A 20,010-nucleotide genomic window follows, 5' to 3' on the forward strand; every position below is an offset into this window, starting at 1 on the left:
GCTTATTTCAGATGTGAGGAAGGCACTTTTAAAGAATAATCAGGCATCCTCTACTGACGGGATGAGGTCAATATCCTTCCAGGATACCCGGGCCAGGTCGATTAGAAAGGTCTGCTCTCTGAAAGTGTTTTAGGGAGCTTTTCACAGTGATAAGGGCTTGTCATTTGACCACAGACCCATTACGGATGCAGGCAATGAGGCAGTGATCGCTGAGATCTTGGTTGAAAACAGCAGAGGTATATTAGGAGGGCAAGTTAGTTAGGATGATATATATGAGGGTGCCCGTATTTACGGATTTGGGGTTGTACCTGGTGGGTTCATTGATAATTTGTGTGAGATTGAAGGCATCAAGCTTAGATTGTAGGATGGCCGGGCATGTCCCAGTTTAGGTCACCTAGCAGCACGAGCTCTGAAGATAGATGGGGGGCCGTAGATTGCAACACCGCCGTCTTTGGCAGGACTATCTTCTCAGAAAATGTTATAGTTAGGATGGACATTTCAGGGTATTTGGTGGTCTTCCTAAACCAGGATTCAGACATGGTTAGGACATCCGGGTTGGCAGAGTGTGCTAAAGCAGTGAATAAAACATACTTAGGGAGGAGGCTTCTAATGTTAACATACATGAAACCAAGGCTTTTACGGTTACAGAAGTCAACAAATGAGAGCACCTGGGGAGTAGGATTTAGCTAGGCACTGCAGGGTCTGGATTAACATCTACATCACCAGAGAAAGGGGTGAGAGGGTAGCCTAGTTGTTAGAGCATTGTACTAGTAACCGCAAGGTTGACAAGGTACAAACCTGTCGTTCTGCCCCTGAACAAGGCAGTTAATCCACTGTTCCTAGGCCGTCACTGAACAAAATAATTTGTTCTTAACTGACTTGCCTAGTTAAATCAAGGTCACATTTTTTATTTTATTAAAGGAACAGAGGAGGAGTAAGATAAGGGTACGGCTAAAGGCTATCAGAACTGGTCGTCTAGTGCGTTTGGAACAGAGAGTAAAAGGAGCAGGTTTCTGGGCGCGATAGAATAGATTCAAAGCCTCAAGCTTTACTGACAGAGGTAGGATGTGAATACATTGGAGGTAAACCTGGGCATTGAGTAATGATGAGAGAGATATCTACAGATATATATATATAATACATAATGTATTATAATGTTGCATAATCACCTTCCGGTGTGGGAATTAAAAACAAAAAACTAATTGTATTAGTCTGAAGCCGAAAAAGACAGGAAGTTAACATGAGCAACATGAGCCTTTTCCATCCATGCTCTATCAAGGTTTTCTAGCACACAGCTTTGACCTACATCAGTAGCTATGCTACATGGTCAAAAGTATGTGGTCACCTGCTTGTCTCAATCCAAAATTGTGGGCAATCAAATATACATTTGTTGCTATAACAGCCTCCACTCTTCTGGGAAGGCTTTCCACTAGCTGTGGAGACTTGCCTCCATTCAGTCACAAGGGCATTAGTGAGGTATGGCACTGAGGTTGATGATTACGCCTGGCTCGCAGTCGGTGTTCCAATTCATCCCAAAGGTGTTCAGTGGTGTTGAGGTCATGGCTATGTTCAGGCTAGTTAAGTTCTTCCACACCGATTTCCACAAACCATTTCTATATGGGCCTCGCATTGTGCACAGTCACATTGTCATACTGGTACAGAAAATGGCATTCTCCAATCTGTTGCCACAAAATTGGGAGCATAGAATTGTCTGGAATGTCATTGTATGCAGTAGCGTTAAGATTTCCTTTCCCTGGTACTGAGGGACCTAACCAGAACCATGAAAAACAGCCCCAGATCATTATTCCTCCCCCATCAAACTTTACAGTTGGCACTATACATTCAGGCAGGTAACGTTCTCCTGGCATCCTCCAAAACCCAGATTTGTCCATCGGACTGCAGACGGTGGTGCGTGATTCATCACTCCAGAGAACGCCTTTCCACTGCTCCAGAGACTAATGGTGGCAAACTTTACAAATCAAATCAAAGTTTATTTGTCACGAGTGCCGAATACAACAGGTGTAGACCTTACAGTGAAATGTTTACTTACAGGTTCTAAACAACAGTTCAAAAAAGGCATTAGGTGAACAATAGGTAAGTAAAGAAATAAAAACAACAGTAAAAAGAGTGAAAAATAAGAGTAGCGAGGCTATATACAGTAGCGAGGCTATAACAGTAGTGAGGCTATATACAGGCACCGGTTAGTCGGGCTGATTGAGGTAGTATGTAGATATGGTTAAAGTGACTATGCATACATGATAAACAGAGAGTAGCAGTAGCGTAAACGAGGGGTTGGCTGGGGTTGGTGTGGGCACACAATGCAAATAGTCCGGGTAGCCATTTGATTACCTGCTCAGGAGTCTTATGGCTTGGGGGTAAAAACTGTTGAGAAGCCTTTTTGTTCTGGACTTGGCACTCCGGTACGTCTTGCCGTGCGGTAGTAGAGAGAACAGTCTATGACTGGTGTGGCTGGGGTCTTTGACAATTTTTCAGGGCCTACCTCTGCCTGGTGTAGAGGTCCTGGATGGCAGGCAGCTTTGCCCCAGTAATGTACTAGGCCGTACGCACTACCCTCGGAAGTGCCTTGCGGTCGGAGGCCAAGCAATTGCCTTACCAGGGTGTGATGCATCCAGTCAGGATGCTCTCGATGTTGCAGCTGTAGAACCTTTTGAGAATCTGAGGACCCATGCCAAATCCTTTTAGTTTCCTGAGGCTGTCGTGCCCTCTTCACAACTGTTTTGGTGTCTTTGGACCATTCTAGTTTGTTGGTGATGTGGACACCAAGGAACTTGAAGATCTCAACCTGCTCCTCTACAGCCTCGTAGATGAGAATGGGGGCGTTCTCAGTCCTCCTTTTCCTGTAGTCCACAACCCTCTCCTTAGTCTTGGTTACGTTGAGGGATAGGTTGTTATTCTGGCACCACCCGGCCAGGTCTCTGACCTCCTCCCTATAGGTTGTCTCGTCGTTGTCGGTGATCAGGCCTACCACGTGTGTCGTCAGCAAACTTAATGATGGATTTGGAGCCATGCCTGGCCATGCAGTCATGGCTGAACAGGGAGTACAGGAGGGGACTGAGCATACACCCCTGAGGGGCTCCAGTGTTGAGGATCAATGTGGCAGATGTGTTGCTAACTACCCTCACCACCTGTGGGCGACCCGTCAAGAAGTCCAGGATCCAGTTGCAGAGGGAGGTGTTTAGTCCTAGGATCCTTAGCTTTATGATGATCTTTGAGGGTACTATGGTGTTGAACGCTGAGCTGTGGTCAATGAATAGCATTCTCATGTAGGTGTTCCTTTTGTCCAGTTGAGAAAGTGCAATGTGGAATGCATTAGAGATTGCATCATCTGTGGATCTGTTTGGGCAGAATGCAAATTGGAGTCAGTCCAGGGTTTCTGTAATAATAGTGTTGATGTGAGCCATTACCAGCCTTACACCACTCCAGCCTACGCTTGGAATTGCCCATGGTGACCATAGATAGGCTTGGCTGCTTGGCCATGGAAACACATTTCATGAAGCTCCAGATGAACAGTTATTGTGCTGATGCTGCTTCCAGTGGCAGTTTGGAACTTGGCAGTGAGTGTTGCAACCGAGGACAGACGATTTATATGCGTTGTGCGCTTCAGCGGTCCAGTTTGGTGAGCCTGTGTGGCCTACTACTCCAAGGTTCAGCCGTTGTTGCTCTAAGACGTTTCCACTTGACAAAAACAGCACTTACTGTTGACACGGGCAGCTCTAGCAGGGCACACATTTGTTGAAAGTCACTGAGCTCTTCAGTACACGCCATTCTACTGCCAATGTTTAAAAACTACGTAGAAAATACTATAGCGGCCGCGAAGGCCTTTTTTTTCTAACAATAATGTCTGTGTCAATATCGAAAAATAAACTTGCTAATAACCTGTTGTCGTTTTCACTTTTGACATCAACCAGAAACAGGCTATGCTGTCATTTGAATTATCAATGTTTTTTTTTACTTCATTACTTAAAATGACAGCTCAGAAGTGGAGATGGCTTTTCACTATGAAACGTCTGGATCTATGTTGGTTGGTGATTTGGACATGTCCTTGTACTTTGAAAAGCGATGATGTTGAGGTGAGTGAAATAAGTAAACAGCAGATATTCGTTTGGTGTTGTCGATGTTTGATGCTGTGAAACTTGGAGAATAGCTCTCAGATTAGCAAGTCCTGTCATGTCATGATAACTTGGTAGGTACAGACGAGCACATCAGCGGTGGAGCTCGAATGGTTGCTCTACGTCTCATGGAAATAGTTGTATAATCAGATAACTAGTTGGTTGTTTTGTCTTGTTTCTACCAAGGTAATTAATATGGAAACAGCCCAAGCTGCTTGCTAAAGCTAGCTAGCTAACTAACTAGTTAGTCTGTCAGGCAAGAAAAGTTGTGCGAAGCATTAAATTTGGGCCATTAAGCATCAACCTCAGCTGTCACTTTCACTATCTAGCCATACAGGCAACCAGCTAACTAGCCACCAAAATGAAAGCTAGTGTAATTTATTGGCCTTATGTTATGGTTAGCTTAGTGTAGGAATTCATAGGCTATACGTTGCCTCATTCATGGTAGTACATGCCGTGTCGTGTTAGGGTAGTAATGCCCGCATAGTGGAGCTCAGAATTGGAAATGTATTTACATAGCCAGCGAACAAGTTGCTTGTTTTGTCCTGTTTCTACCGATGCAATTAATTTGGAAACTGTTACAGCTTCGTAACTAATCAGCTAACATTGGCAAACGTTGTAGTTAGTCAGGTAAGAAAGCTTGAGTTGATTGGAGGAGAGAGCGAGTGTGTGTGGCCACCACCATCCTTCACCGTAGGGATGGTATACAGTTGTCAGAGGTTTACATACACTTAGGTTGGAGTCATTAAAACTCATTTTCCAACTACTCCACAAATGTCTTGTTTAGAAACTATAGTTTTGGCAAGTCGGTTAGGACATCTACTTTGTGCTTGACACAAGTCATTTTTCCAACAATTGTTTACAGACAGATTATTTCACTGTATCACAATTCCAGTGGGTCAGAAGTTTACATACAATAAATTGAATGTGCCTTTAAACAGCTTAGAAATTTCCTGAATATTATGTAATGGCTTTAGAAGCTTCTGATAGGCTAATTGACATTCATTTAGTCAATTGGAGGTGTAAACGGTGGATGTATTTCAAGGCCTATCTTCAAACTCAAAATTAAAAGAAATCAGCCAAGACCTCAGAAAAAAAATTGTAGACCTCCAACAGTCTGGTTCATCCTTGGGAACAATTTCCAAATGCCTGAAGGTACCACGTTCATCTGTACAAACAATAGTATGCAAGTATAACACCATTGGACCCCGCAGCCGTCATACTACTCAGGAGACACGTTCTGTACGTTCTGTAGAGATGAACGTACTTTGGTACAAAATGTGCAAATCAATCACAGAACAACAGCAAAGGACCTTGTGAAGATGCTGGAAGAAACAGGTAAAAAAAAATATCTATAGCCACAGTAAAACGAGTCCTATATCGACATAATCTGAAAGGCTGCTCAGCAAGGAAGAAGCCACTGCTCCAAAACCACCATAAAAAAGACAGATTACGGTTTGCAACTGCACATGGGGACAAATATTTTACTTTTTGTAGAAATGTCCTGTGGTCTGATGAAGCAAAAATATAACTTTTTGGCCATATGACCATCATTATGTTTGGAGAAAAATGTGGGCTTGCAAGTCGAAGAACACCATCCCAACCGTGAAGCACGGGGTGGCAGCATCATGTTGTCGGGGTGCTTTGCTGCAGAAAGGACTGGTGCACTTCAGAATATAGATGGCGTCATGAGAGAGGAAAATTATATGGATATATTGAAGCAACATCTCAAGACACCAATGAAAGCTTGGTTGCAAATGGGTCTTTCAAATGAACTCAAACATGCTTCCAAAGTTGTGGCAAAATGTCTTAAGGACAACAAAGTCAAGGTATTGGAGTGGCCATCACAAAGCCCCAACCTCAATCCTATAGAAAATGTTTGGGCAGAACTGAAAAAGTGTGTGCGAGAGCAAGGAGGCCTACAAACCTGACTCAGTTACACCAGCTCTTTCAGGAGGAATGGGCCAAAATTCACCCAACTTATTGTGGGAAGCTTGTGGAAGGGTCCCCGAAACGTTTGACCCAAGTTAAACAATTTAAAGGCAATGCTACCAAAAAGTAATTGAGTGTATGTAAACTTCTGACCCACTGGGAATGTGATGAAAGAAATTAAAGCTGAAATAAATTATTCTCTCTACTTTTATTCTGACAATTCACATTCTTAAAATAAAGTGGTGATCCTAACTGACCTAAGACAGGACATTTTTACGAGGATTAAATGTCAGGAATTGTGAAGAACTGAGTTTAAATTTATGTATGTAAACCTCCGACTTAAACTGTACTTATGTTAACCACTAGGCTACCTGCCGCCCCAAGGGGTTGTTGTCATGTATTCAATATCTTTAACATTTTTGTAGTTTTTCATGTTTCAGGAATGAATAACATGTTTAAACAGTCGTACATCTCTGTTTGATTTAGCTTTTGGAATATTTGGCATTTTTACACCTACAGTACATTCTGAAAGTTTTCAGACCCCTGAACCTTTTCCACATTTTGTTACTTTACAAAATGTATTATTATTCTAGAATGTATTTAATTTAAAACAATAACTCATCAATCTACACATTATGATAAAGATAACTGGTTTTTTTAAAAATTATGCAAATTTATTAAAATGTTTAAAAACCACATACCTTATTAAAGCATTGGGCCATTAAACGAAAGGTTGCTAGATTGAAACCCTGAGCCGACAAGGTAAAAATGTTTTCTTCTGCCCCTGAGCAAGGCAGTCAACCCACTGTTCCCAGACCGTCATTGTAAATAATAATTTGTTCTTAACTGACTTGCCTAGTAAAATATATATACATTTTAAAGCTTTCATACAAAAGTGAAAAGTTGGCTAAAACATGAGTACAAAGTGAGTGTGAGTGTGTGTATTATGGTGCGTATTATGTATCTCCATATCCCCAATCGAATACCTTCATTGACACCCCCCCATACACCCCCCCCAAAAAACTATTTTTTTCTCTTTTCTGGCAACCCTCATAAAATTTGACATAGCCTTGAAGAAAATGTATTATGAAAGAAATGGTGTAATGTACATAAAAAAGTGGAACCTTGTATCAATTGCAATAAAAATAAAATTGTGTAATGTAGGCTCCACGAAATATGACATGCTGTTGCCTACACGAAAAAAGGGCCTTTTTGACTCAGTGCACCAGTATATCAGTGAAAGCAAGCATAGAAAACAGTATTTGCATTATTAAAAACAACAACGTAAGGCTACTATTATATTATAATTGTTTCGGTGACAACCTGGTTGATTAACAATACTGGGTTGTTAAAATCCTCTTCAGGATCCGTCCATTTTTATCAATTTTCGCCTGACATGTTTTTATTTATTTTTATAAATCAATGTAGGACATCAATCATTGCCCTAATAACTTTTAAAAGATTGTCCCAAAGTTTGCCCCCCAAAATGTATTTTCCTATGAATGAAGTCGCACAAAAATGTGTCTTTTCCTAGGAACTAAGTTCCACAAAAAGGTGTGTCTTTTCACATGAATTAAGCCACACAGAACGCACAAAAATGCAAGAAGTCTGCTGAAATACTTTGGTCCATATGCCCTGGTGCACACTCTTGGCTCCCCTCTTCCTTTACAAAGTGAATGCACCATCTGCATTTTGAATGCCTTCATGGACCAGTGCCTGTGGTTTCTGGGAAGTGGCCTTTGCAGGATCCCCCACACAATGCAATCATTTATGATGGAAATGTTGATCATCCCCAAAACATATACTTCCACCATTGTCTGCCTTAATAGCTCCTCTTTAGGTCAAGATGGTCAACCTCGCCGATTTTCTTGTCCATTACGAGCTCTGGAACAGATATGGTCCTACCACTTTTAAAAACAACTCCAAAACCCCTGCCACTGTCACTTCAGGCCCAGGCTGTGTGGTACAAGTGTGAACTGTAGGACTTTGGGCAGACACATGCCATGGAAATGCAGGTTCCCCTCTCGGGTGTGCTCTCTCTCTCCCCCTTCCTCCTCCTCTCCCTCTCCATCCTCCTCTCCATGTTCCTCTCCCTCCTCTTCACTCTCCTCTTCCTTTCTCCCCCCACTCTTCTCTCCTTCACCATCCTCTTCCTCTCTCCCTCGACTCTCCCCTCTCACCCCACTCCTCCCACATCTCTATCCCTCCAATTATTTCCAACTCCTCTTCCTCCCTGTCTTTTGCTGCTGAGCCCATTTCCTTTGCAAAAAAATGTTTGTTTTGTTCGATTACATCCATATTTATGTCCAAATACCTCAGTTTTGTTCGATTACATCCATATTTATGTCCAAATACCTCAGTTTTGTTCGATTACATCCATATTTATGTCCAAATACCTCAGTTTCGTTCGAATACATCCATATTTATGTCCAAATACATCAGTTTTTATTGCACGTTTTTATCGCGCATTGTACAAAAAAGGTACAATGCGCGAGTGCAAAATGCAGACGAAAAGTCAAACGAGTTATATTATAGTTTGTAGAAACATGTCCAACGATGTCCTTAGGTTCTTTTTATAATAAATATTCAATAATATTCCAACCGGACAATAGCGTATCCATTACAGAGGAAAAAGAAGGCACGTGACCGCGCAGTAAACAATTGATTGACCACAACCTTGAAAAAAACGAAAATGCAGTCAACACAACGCCAAACTTTTTTCCTAATTAGCTCCATAATATCGGCAGAAACATGGCAAACGTTGTTTAGAATGAATCCTCAAGGTGTTTTTCACAATTCTATTCGATGAAAAATCATTCCTGGCAGTCGGTTTCTCATCAAAGGCAAACTGAAAAATACTGCGCAATAATTGCGACGGAGGACACCAAGCGACCACCTGGTAGGTGTAGTCTCTTATGGTAAATCTTCCAATGATATGCCTATAAATACGTCACAATGCTGTTGACACCTTGGGGAAAACATGGAAAACATAAGCTGACTCCTAGCTCCTCCACAGCTATATAAGGAGTCATTGGCATGCAGGGCTTTCAAAAAACGGGGCACTTCCTGGTTGGATTTTTATCTGGGTTTCGCCTGTAACATCAGTTCTGTTGCACTCACAGACAATATCTTTGCAGTTTTGGAAACGTCAGAGTGTTTTCTTTCCAAAGCTGTCAATTATTTGCATAGTCGAGCATCTTTTCGTGACAAAATATCTTGTTTAAAACGGGAACGTTTTTCATCCAAAAATTAAAAGAGCGCCCCCTTTATCGAAGAAGTTAATAATATTCTGAAAGTCATGTCCAAATCCAAATGTATGTATAGTATATTGCAGATCGTCCCAGTCCCAGCCCCAGTCTCAGCCCACCCTATCAAAGGCTATCTCCACGTCTAGAGAAAAGGCTGCCCCTGAGGTATCCAAATATTTTGCCTTCCACATGAAATAGGTGTTAAAGATTATCAGATGAAGTTCTGCCTTTCACAAATCCTACCTCATAGCCAGAAGTCTTGTTAACAATTCAGTAAATTAATTGGACGGTAGCTCCCACTCATAGGGATCCTTTCCCTTTGAGGATTAGGATTATAACTGCATCACTCATAGAAGGTGGGAGCTCAACTGTGTCAATCAATGTGTTAAATGTTTTTAATATTTCTGGGCTAAGCTGCTCTGTAAACCTTTTAGAGAAATCACTGGGATTCCCATCCAATCCTGGAGTTTTACCACTGGGTGCTTGTCGTAAAGTTTCGGGAAATTCCTCCAAAGTAATAGGGCGGTCGAGCCAGTTCCTGCCTTCCTCTGTTAGTTTAGGTAGTTTCAGATTCTGAAAGAATGCCTCTGCTTTCTGCATATCTAAAGGACCGTCTGAAGTATAAAGTTCCTGATAGAAGGCTCTAAATATATTGTTTATTTCTTTATGATTGGTAATCAGCTTGCCTGTCTTATTTCCGACTCCACCTACTTACCGATCTGTTTCTCTAGATTTCAATTGACTGCCCAAAGTTTCTCTGCCTTTTTACCTGATTTGTACCATCTCTGCTTCAGCCTATACAGGGAATATTCAGCTTCTTTTACTGAATAAAGTATTCAGCTCGTATTTGGTTGTCATCAGATTTACCAGAGGAATGTTGTTAGGATTGAACCAATACTCCCTCTGCAGCGTTTTAAGCTCTGTTTCAAGTTTATAAATGTTCTGTTTATCTAATTTCTTAATAGTAGCTGATCGTTGTATCATTACTCTGCGTTTGTAGGCTTTAAAAGCTTCCCAGACAGATACCTGTTTCGCACTATTGTTGTTTGTTTCAAAGAATATCGTAATGTGAGTTAAAGGAATTCACAAAACAGGCTGGTGTTCATTCGCCAACATTTCAATTTCTCTTTCTTTTCCTATTCCAACAGTCAGATCAATGGGTGCATGATCTGTCATAGCTTTCTTGCCCACACTGCAAGCACCCACTTTATCTATGAGAGAGTGTGAGATCAGAAAGTAGTCAATGCGTGAATAAACAGTGCCTATTCTAAACGAATGTGTAATCACGAGCGGTTGGATTGATCAGTCTCAATACAGTATATCGTAAAGACCAGAATCTTTACACAGTGTTTTAATTGCTTTTGAGTTTGAGGTCCTGGTTAGACCAGTTTTGGGTTTATCTAAAAAAGCATTGGGGACCTGATTACTATCCCCCTCTAGTACCAGAGGAAATTAACCGAAATCCAGTATCATTTTGTTAAGTTCAAAGAACATGTCTGGGTCCTCCTCATTCAGAGCATCTATTCTTTCCCAATATTATATTTTGTTCTGAATTCTTCACAAATAAAATCAAGATTTGTCCCTCTTTGTCCTTAAAGTCTTTTTCCACTTGAACATGTATACTTTTGGAAAATAGATTGGAGACATCTCTTTTCTTGTTGTTGAATGTATTATGGTAAGCACCATCTCGCACTGTAGGAGCATCCTTTTCCAGCTGGTGGGTCAAGGAGCATAATCATATCTGAGTGTTTTTGTTTAAGATAATTCAATACCTTTGACTTTTTAAATATGAACCTACTCCATTCACATTCCAAAATGTAACTTTAACTTCTTGACGCTACCCATCCCTGTCGGGGGATGATTTTCGTCAGCAACCGCTGAATAGCATAGCGCAACAGTCAAATAATATTACTAAAAAAATATTACAAATATTATAGATCACTAAACTAACAGCTGGTAGTGCCCCTCAACTCGAAAACTAAACTAACGACTGGTAGCCCCCCCCCCCCCACCCCCACCCCCCACCTAGATCACTAAACTAACAGATGTACGGGAACACCCCCCTGAAATGGACAAAAATGAAGGGGATCATTTTGGCACTGTACGAAACATATACACGATGTACAATACAACTCAATTGGACGTCGTTTCATTCAAAGTTGATTGCAAATGCCATATGGCAAATGCCAAGTGTAACACTGCACAAATCCAATAGATGGCGAGTACGCTCCACCGTAATTCTTCATATTGCAAATGTAACACAAGTCAAGACCCAAAAGTAAAAATTTAGAAAATTTGTAAATTTTTTCAAAAACTTATCATCCCTTAAAAAAGTGCTTTTTGGACAATTGTTTTGTGAATTACACATGTATAAGAACTGTATGAACATACTTTTATTTATTTTTTTAACCTCTCTGATCTCCCAAACCCGGATCCGGTATCGTGACTACAGCCTCAAGCTCATTACCATAACGCAACGTTAACTATTCATGAAAATAGCAAATGAAATGAAATAAATATGCCATCTCTCAAGCTTAGCCTTTTGTAAACAACACTGTCATCTCAGATTTTCAAAATATGCTTCTCAACCATAGGAAAACAATAATTTGTGTAAAAGTAGCTAGCTAGCGTAGCATTTAGCGTTAGCATTAGCGTTAGCATTCAGCACGCAACATTTCAACAAAAACATAAAAGCCTTCAAATAAAATCATTTACCTTTGAAGAACTTCTGATGTTTTCAATGAGGATACTCTCAGTTAGATAGCAGATGCTCAGTTTTTCCAAAAAGATTATTTGTGTATTAGAAATAGCTCCGTTTTATACATCACATTTGGCTACCAAAAAAACCCGAAAATTCAGTCCTCAAAACGCGAACTTTTTTCAAAATTAACTCAATAATATCGACTGAAAACATGGCAAACGTTGTTTAGAATCAATCCTCAAGGTGTTTTTCACATATCTCTTCAATGATATATCGTTCATGGAAGCATGGTTTCTCCCCTCAATCAAATGGAAAAGTACAAGCAGCTGGCAATTGCGCACCGAATTCCACGCAGGACACCAGTCGGACACTTGGAAAATGTAGTCTCTTATGGTCAATCTTCCAATGATATGCCTACAAATACGTCACAATGCTGCTAACACCTGTGTAGGCTCATTCCTTGCGCAATCACAGCCATATAAGGAGACAATGGAAAACAGAGCTTCAGAAATTCTGCTCATTTCCTGGTTGACGCATCATCTTGGTTTCGCCTGTAGAATGAGTTCTGGGGCACTTACAGACAATGTCTTTGCAGATTCTGAAACTTCAGAGTGTTTTCTTTCAAAAACTGTCAAGAATATGCATAGTCGAGCATCTTTTCGTGACAAAATATCGCGCTTAAAACGGGAATGTTTTTTATCCAAAAATGAAATAGCGCCCCTAGAGATCAAAGAGGTTAACTTGTCCATTATGCATATGTTTTGTCCATTTGCAATAAGATTTCATAGAAAGTCAAAAGTCAAAAATAGGAAAGAATTTGTAAAAACTTATCACCCCCTTAAAAAAGTGCTTTCTGGACCGTTTTTTCGAAATTCTTTTGATTTTTTGGTCAATTACACATGTATAAGAATTGTATGAACGTAATTTTGTCAAACTTTATTATCATATATATTTTTTTACTTGTCCATAAGGCACATGTTTTGTCCATTTGCAATATGGGAATTTACCATCACGAATTTGACATGCTCAAAACTCCTGCAGAAAAAAAATTGGCTGGCCCAATGAACTCGGGATTGTCGGGCAGTGATAGTGGTTTCTCTCCATCGCTCGTTGTGTTGACTTCATCATGTCCATTTGGTGATGTTTTTTCACTGTTGAAACATATTGCAAATGTACTGTGCATTTGCAATATGTTTCAATGGGCATTTACCATCACGAATTTGACTTTTTCAAAAAAACTTCAGGAATGCGAAATTGACTGGCCCGATGAACTCAGGATGGCCGGGCAGTGATTCCGGTTCCTCTCCATCGCTCGTTGGTGTTGATTTCAGAATGTAATTTTGGTGATGGTACCTCACTGTTTAAACATATTGCAAATGGACAAAAGTCAGCCACCGTCCATCAGTAAATTAGATATCATTCTGACAACAAACTGATACAAACTGACACCACACCCACTTTTCCCAACTCGTTTAGAAGCCAACTATCACATATTTCAAAAGCAGGCCCAAAATTCACTGCGCCTTCTGTTCAAACCATAATAAAAACATAAAACACATAGTTATGTTCTAGCTGCGAGTCCAGTTCTGACATTATGTGTAGGCCTAGCTGAGGCGACCCCGAATCCAAAGTTTCGGCTCGATAGGTAATTTGGAGCCCGAGTAGCGACATTAATTGGTGTTGAAAATCCACATTTTCTGTCTTTAAGCACCGCACTTTGTCACTTCATCCTTGCTGTGTGTGTGTGTGTGTGTGAGAGAGAGCGGTGAGCGGAGAGAGCGGGACTGTTTCGGGTTTTCACGTTTATTGTTTGTAGTTGTGTTCATGTTGAGTTTTCCTATTAAAACCATGGACACTTACCACGCTACGTATTGGCCCGATCCTTGCTACACCTCTTCAGAGGCTCTCATAGAATATTAAGTCTTTATGTTAAGAAATGACTTATTTACAGAGGGTTGAATTACTGTGTGTTATTTCAGAAAATCAAAGAAATCTCGCAGAGCTTTCTTTGATAGATTGGGCGCTCTTTTAATTTTTGGATAAAAAAACGTTCCCGTTTTAAGCGTGATATTTTGTCACGAAAAGATGCTCGCCTATGCATATAATTGACAGCTTTGGAAAGAAAACACTCTGACGTTTCCAAATCTGCAAAGATATTATCTGTGAGTGCCAGAGAACTGATGCTACAGGCGAAACCAAGATGACATTTCAAACCGGAAATGCCCCAGATTTTGAAGGCGCTGTTTTCCAATGTCTCCTTATATGGCTGTGATTGCGCAAGGAATGAGCCTACACTTTCTGTCGTTTCCCCAAGGTGTTTGCAGCATTGTGACGTATTTGTAGGCATATCATTGGAAAATTGACCATAAGAGACTACATTTACCAGGTGTCCGCTCGGTGTCCTCCGTCGAAACTATTACGTAATCTCCAGGTGCGTGCATTTTTCCATTTGGTTCAGAGGAGAAACCAAACTGCCAGGAATGACTTATCATCGAATAGATATGTGAAAAACACCTTGAGGATTGATTCTAAACAACGTTTGCCATGTTTCTGTCGATTTTATGGAGTTAATTTGGAAAAAAGTTTGGCGTTGTAATGACTGCATTTTCGGGGGTTTTTCTTAGCCAAAGGTGATGAACAAAACAGAGCGATTTCTCCTACACAAATAATATTTTTGGAAAAACTGAACATTTGCTATCTAACTGAGAGTCTCCTCATTGAAAACATCAGAAGTTTTTCAAAGGTAAATGATTTTATTTGAATGTTTTTCTTGTTTTTGTGAAAATGTTGCCTGCTGAATGCTAGGCTTAATGCTATGCTAGCTATCAATACTCTTACACAAATGCTTGTGTAGCTATGGTTGAAAAGCATATTTTGAAAATCTGAGATGACAGTGTTGTTAACAAAAGGCTAAGCTTGTGAGCCAATATATTTATTTCATTTCATTTGCGATTTTCATGAATAGTTAACGTTGCGTTATGGTAATGAGCTTGAGGCTATAATTACGCTGCCGGATACGGGATTGCTCGACGCAACAGGTTAAAAAAGATTTGTCTGAACACGCTGCAACTGGATCTGTATCGTTTTGGGGGAAAAAACACATTTTTTTGAACTTCACCAACTGTACAATGTACGATTTCTCTTAAATTACGATAGATAAATGGCTGGTTCTTTTTTTCCTGACACCGTAGGTTTATGTACTTTGACTTGAAGCGGTCAAATTAGAGCTCTATTTTTGTTTTTGACCTTTAATCACAGAAAAATGTCAATAACTCAAAAAGCGTTGAGGCCTCGACGTCATCTTGTTCGAGGCCAACTGCCCATTATGCCAAACCTATGCTCACCAAGTTTCGTCTTCGAAGTCTTTTCCGTTTAGGAGAAAATGCCACGTCGTGATTTGTGATATTTTGTACATTTGCCATATGATTCAATTCACCCTCTGATGGGATTTACCGGGACAGCAGAAAAATGACACATTTTTAAATGTTATAAAACGGAAACCAAATATCCGAGAGACTTCCCTGAAGATCCGGCCCCCGTGCATGGCCCACCGCCGTCCGCAAATTTTAGAAAAGTTTGCGGACGTCTAGTAAGGGACTGTACATTTGCAATATGGACTTTCACACCGAGCATAATTTAAGCTGAACATAATTTAAAGTGGGACCATTTCTCGCATAGAATGCGACAAGCTGACCAGCAGAATAGTGCTATTGTCACGTCTTGACATTAGTTCATTTTTTATGTCTCTATTTTGGTTTTGTCAGGGCGTGAGTATTCTATGTTTTTCATTCTACGTTTTGTTCTGTGTGTTGTATTTCTATGTGTTTGGCCGGGTATGGTTCCCAATCAGAGACAGCGGTCAATCGTTGTCTCTGATTAAGAACCATACTTAGGTAGCCTGTACCCACCTGTGTTTGTGGGTAGTTGTTTTCTGTCTCTGCACCAGACAGAACTGTTTCGTGTTGGTCTATTTTTGTTATTTTGTCTTAGTGTTCTGAGTTCAAATAAATATTAACATGGACTTTAACCACGCTGCATTTTAGTCTGATCTTGACTACTCTTCATCAGACGAAGAGGATCGTTACAGCTATGATTTTGTTGTTCGTTACTCATCTTGTGGGCTGCGGAAAGGAAATGTGGACAGCTCTAGCATCTTCAAAGTTTTCTCCATGTTCCATATTTTTTGGGCTTGGCGGCAACAACTTAGCAGCAGTGCAGGGCCTCTACTACAAAGAATACAGCAGAAAGGAACGTTTGGAAATGTAAAATTCACATTTCAGATATGTTTTTCCTACCCCTTGGAGTCCTCAGGCATACCACAGTCAGGGAAGCTCTGCTGTATACCTATAATGAAACTGATTACAACAAAAATATGGGGGAGACATAGGTATACAGGTGTCAAGACAACAATACATAGATGGACCAACAGATAAAGGCAAATAGGTAAACAACTGTCAACAAGAGTTTTTCCTCATGAATCTACACACAATACCCCATAATGACAAAGTGAAAACAGGTTTTCTGAAATGTTTGCAAATTTTTTACAAATAAAAACAAACACATTTTTAAATAAGTAGTCAAACCCTTTGTTTTCATTGATTCTATTGTCCACCTGTGGTAAATTATATTGATTGGACATTTGGAAAGCCACACAACTGTCTACATAGGGTCCCACAGTTGACAGTGCATGTCAGAGCAAACCCAAGCCATGAGGTAGAAGGAATTGCCCATAGAGCTCTGAGACAGGATTGTGTTGAGGCACAGATCTGGGGTTGGGTACAAAAAAATGTCTGCAGCATTGAAAGTCCTTAATAACACAGTGGCCTCCATCATTCATAAAATGGAAGAAGTTTGGAAAAACCAAGACTCTTCCTAGAGTTGGCCGCCCAGTCAAACTGAGCAATCTGGAGAGAAGGGCATTGGTCAGGGAGGTGACCAAGAGCCTGATGGACACTCTGACAGAGCTCCAGAGTTTCTCTGAGGAGATGGGAAAACCTTCCAGATGGACAAACTTCTCTGTAGTACACTATCAATCAGGCCTTTATGGTAAAGTGGCCAGACGGAACCCACTCCTCTGCAAAAGGCACGTCAGCCCGCTTGGAGCTTGCCAAAACGCACCTAAAGAACTCTCAGACCATGAGAAATAAGATTCTCTGGTCTGATGAAACCAAAATTGAACTCTTTGGCCTGGAAGAAACCTGGCACCATCCCTACGGTGAAGCATGGCGGAGGCAGCAGCATTCTGTGTGGATGTTTTTCAACGGCAGGGACTGGGAGACTTGTCAGGATTGAGGGGAAAAACGAAGCAAAGTAAAGACACATCCTTGATGAAAACCTGCTCCAGACTGCTCAGGACCTTAGATTGGGGCAAAGTTTCACCTTCCAACAGGACAATGACTGTAAGCACACAGCCAAGACAACACAGGAGTGGCTTCGGGACAAGTCTCTGAAGGTCCTTGGGTGGCCCAGCCGAAGTCCAGACCTGAAAATAGCTGTGCAGCGACGCTCCCCATCCAACCTGACAGAGTTTGAGAGGATATGCAGAGAAGAATGAGAGAAACTACCCTCTCCAAATACAGGTGTGCCAAGCTTTTAGCGTCATACCCAAGAAGACTCAAAGCTCCTCAAGGCAAGGAGCTTCAACAAAATACTGAGTAAAGGGTTTGAATACTTGTGTTGTATTTTTTTTTATAAATGTGCAAAAAAAAAACTGTTTTTGCTTTGTCATTTTGGAGTATTGTGTGTAGCTTGAGGATACAATTTTTTTATGTATATTTTAGAATAAGGCTGTAACAAAATGTGGAAAAATTCAAGGCGTCTGAATACATTCTTACATCCTGCAAATTGGCTTCCAACAGAGATTGGATTTCACATTGCAATCCAATGTTTACACCCTTATAACACAAAATAAGTAAACTGAAAGCGAAATGTACTCTGCTGTAGTTGATTGTTCTTTCAAAACAACACATGTGTAACTTGGCAAGGGAGTTAATTAAAAACAACACTGAAAATAGTAAAATGGCAATTGGAGTTTGATTTAAGCCACTCTCAGAGTTGGATATTTAATCAATTTAGTGCCATTTTAACAGAAAAAATAACATCATGACCAAAGTATTTTTTAACACAAAATGGGACCATATAAACCCCAAAATAGTGTTACATTGGATCCCATAGGAATTGAATTAACTCTTGCGATTTTACTGTGTACAATTTAATCTATATTCACTTCAATCCTCACACTGGACATTAAATTAATTTATACTGCACAGATACCCACTAAGATACTGTCACGCCCCGATCTGTTTCACCTGTCTTTGTGCTTGTTTCCACCACCCTCCAGGTGTCGCCCATCTTCCCCATTATCCCCTGTGCATTTATACCTGTGTTCTCCGTGTGTCTGTTGGCAGTTCGTCTTCTCTCGTCAAGCCTACCAGCGTGTTTTTCGTAAACCTGTTTTCTTGAGCCCCTGTTTTCTAGTTATACCGGTTTTGATCATTCTACCTGCCCTGACTCTGAGCCTGCTTGCCGTTCTGTACCTTTTGACACTGCCTTGGATTACTGACTTTTGCCTGCCCTGACCCTGCCTGCCACTCTGTACCTTTCGGACTCTGCCCTGGACTACTGACTTCTGCCTGCCCTTGTCCTGTCATTTGCCTGCCCCCTGTTTTATAATACATGTCTGTTATTCAAACTGTCTGCATCTGCGTCTTATCCTGAGTCGTGATACACACATACACACACGCAAATTAATTTCCTCATTAGGAGGCTTGAAATCTTCTATGATTTATGGGGCGCTTTCCTACTTTACTCTTTTGATTATATTCTGTTCTGTTTTTATTAAGCGTTTACCTATTTCATTGTTCATGCTCAGGACCTCAGAGTACTTCTGCATTCTCTGTCCACTGGGTAAATGGAACATTTCTGCTCAGGTGATTAGCACAATTTCACTAACATCATTATCACATTTCTGTCACAGTCTTATGATTTAGTCCTACATATACACACTCCCGGACTCTAATCATACGGATGGCTTATCAAATTCCTGCATAGATTAAAGTACACATGGTGAGATTTTTGGAGCATCTGTCACAATTATTCTAATGCATATGAAATTATTAAACTCATAGAGGGATACATTTATTGAATCAGTTGTGGTGATATTTCGTATTATTCGATACAATGTAAACCAATAAATTATATTTACAACTGAATTCATATAATTAAATTTAACATAATAAACTGTATATAGTTAGACAGTGACTGTCACAATATCTATATAAAAAATGTACCTTTATTTTCCCACTTACCCTGAAAGTAATCCATGGATCTGGAGAACAATCATTTCTACTAACAATGAGATACAATAAAAGGTACATTCTGGAAGTTAGATTCTAATACTTTACCTAGAATTTGGTTCAGACTTGAAATTCTCCAAACTAAGATACATTTTTTTTAACTCTCTCTCAAAACATTGGTGACTCGAGGTTGTCCAAAAGGGCCACTGGCATCTGCATGAACTGAACATCAAACAATCAAGCCCAGGCATCATGACAAGTATACATAGCCGTGTGTGTTTGTCATTTTTTTAAATGTTTTCCTGCCAAAGTCCAACCTTCTCTTCTCAGGGTTTCTCCTTTCTTATCTTCTATCATTTTCAATAAAGTGAGATTGGCCCTTTTGTTATTGTTAAAGTGTTTTCGGGGAAGCTCTGACAATGGGGTAAAATGTTGTCATCTGAACTGTGTGTGTGTCAAGGTTATTATAGTTAACTAAAACTGAAACTAATCCTTAAAAAACATAGCTAATTTTCCCCCAACATCGGACACCCACTCACTTCGGACACTCTAGTGGTTGGAGGATTAAATCACCTCGATCTCAACATTTAAATTGACTAGAAAATAACGGTACATTTTGCAACTAAGCCTTCTAGCTAGATGTTCACCGATTTTCATTGCAGTTTATATAAGTTAAGTTAGGTTTTGAGAGTTTAAAAAATAGT

The sequence above is a fragment of the Oncorhynchus mykiss genome, chromosome 8 (genome assembly GCF_013265735.2).
Source record: "Oncorhynchus mykiss isolate Arlee chromosome 8, USDA_OmykA_1.1, whole genome shotgun sequence".
NCBI classification, from domain to species: Eukaryota; Metazoa; Chordata; class Actinopteri; order Salmoniformes; family Salmonidae; genus Oncorhynchus; species Oncorhynchus mykiss.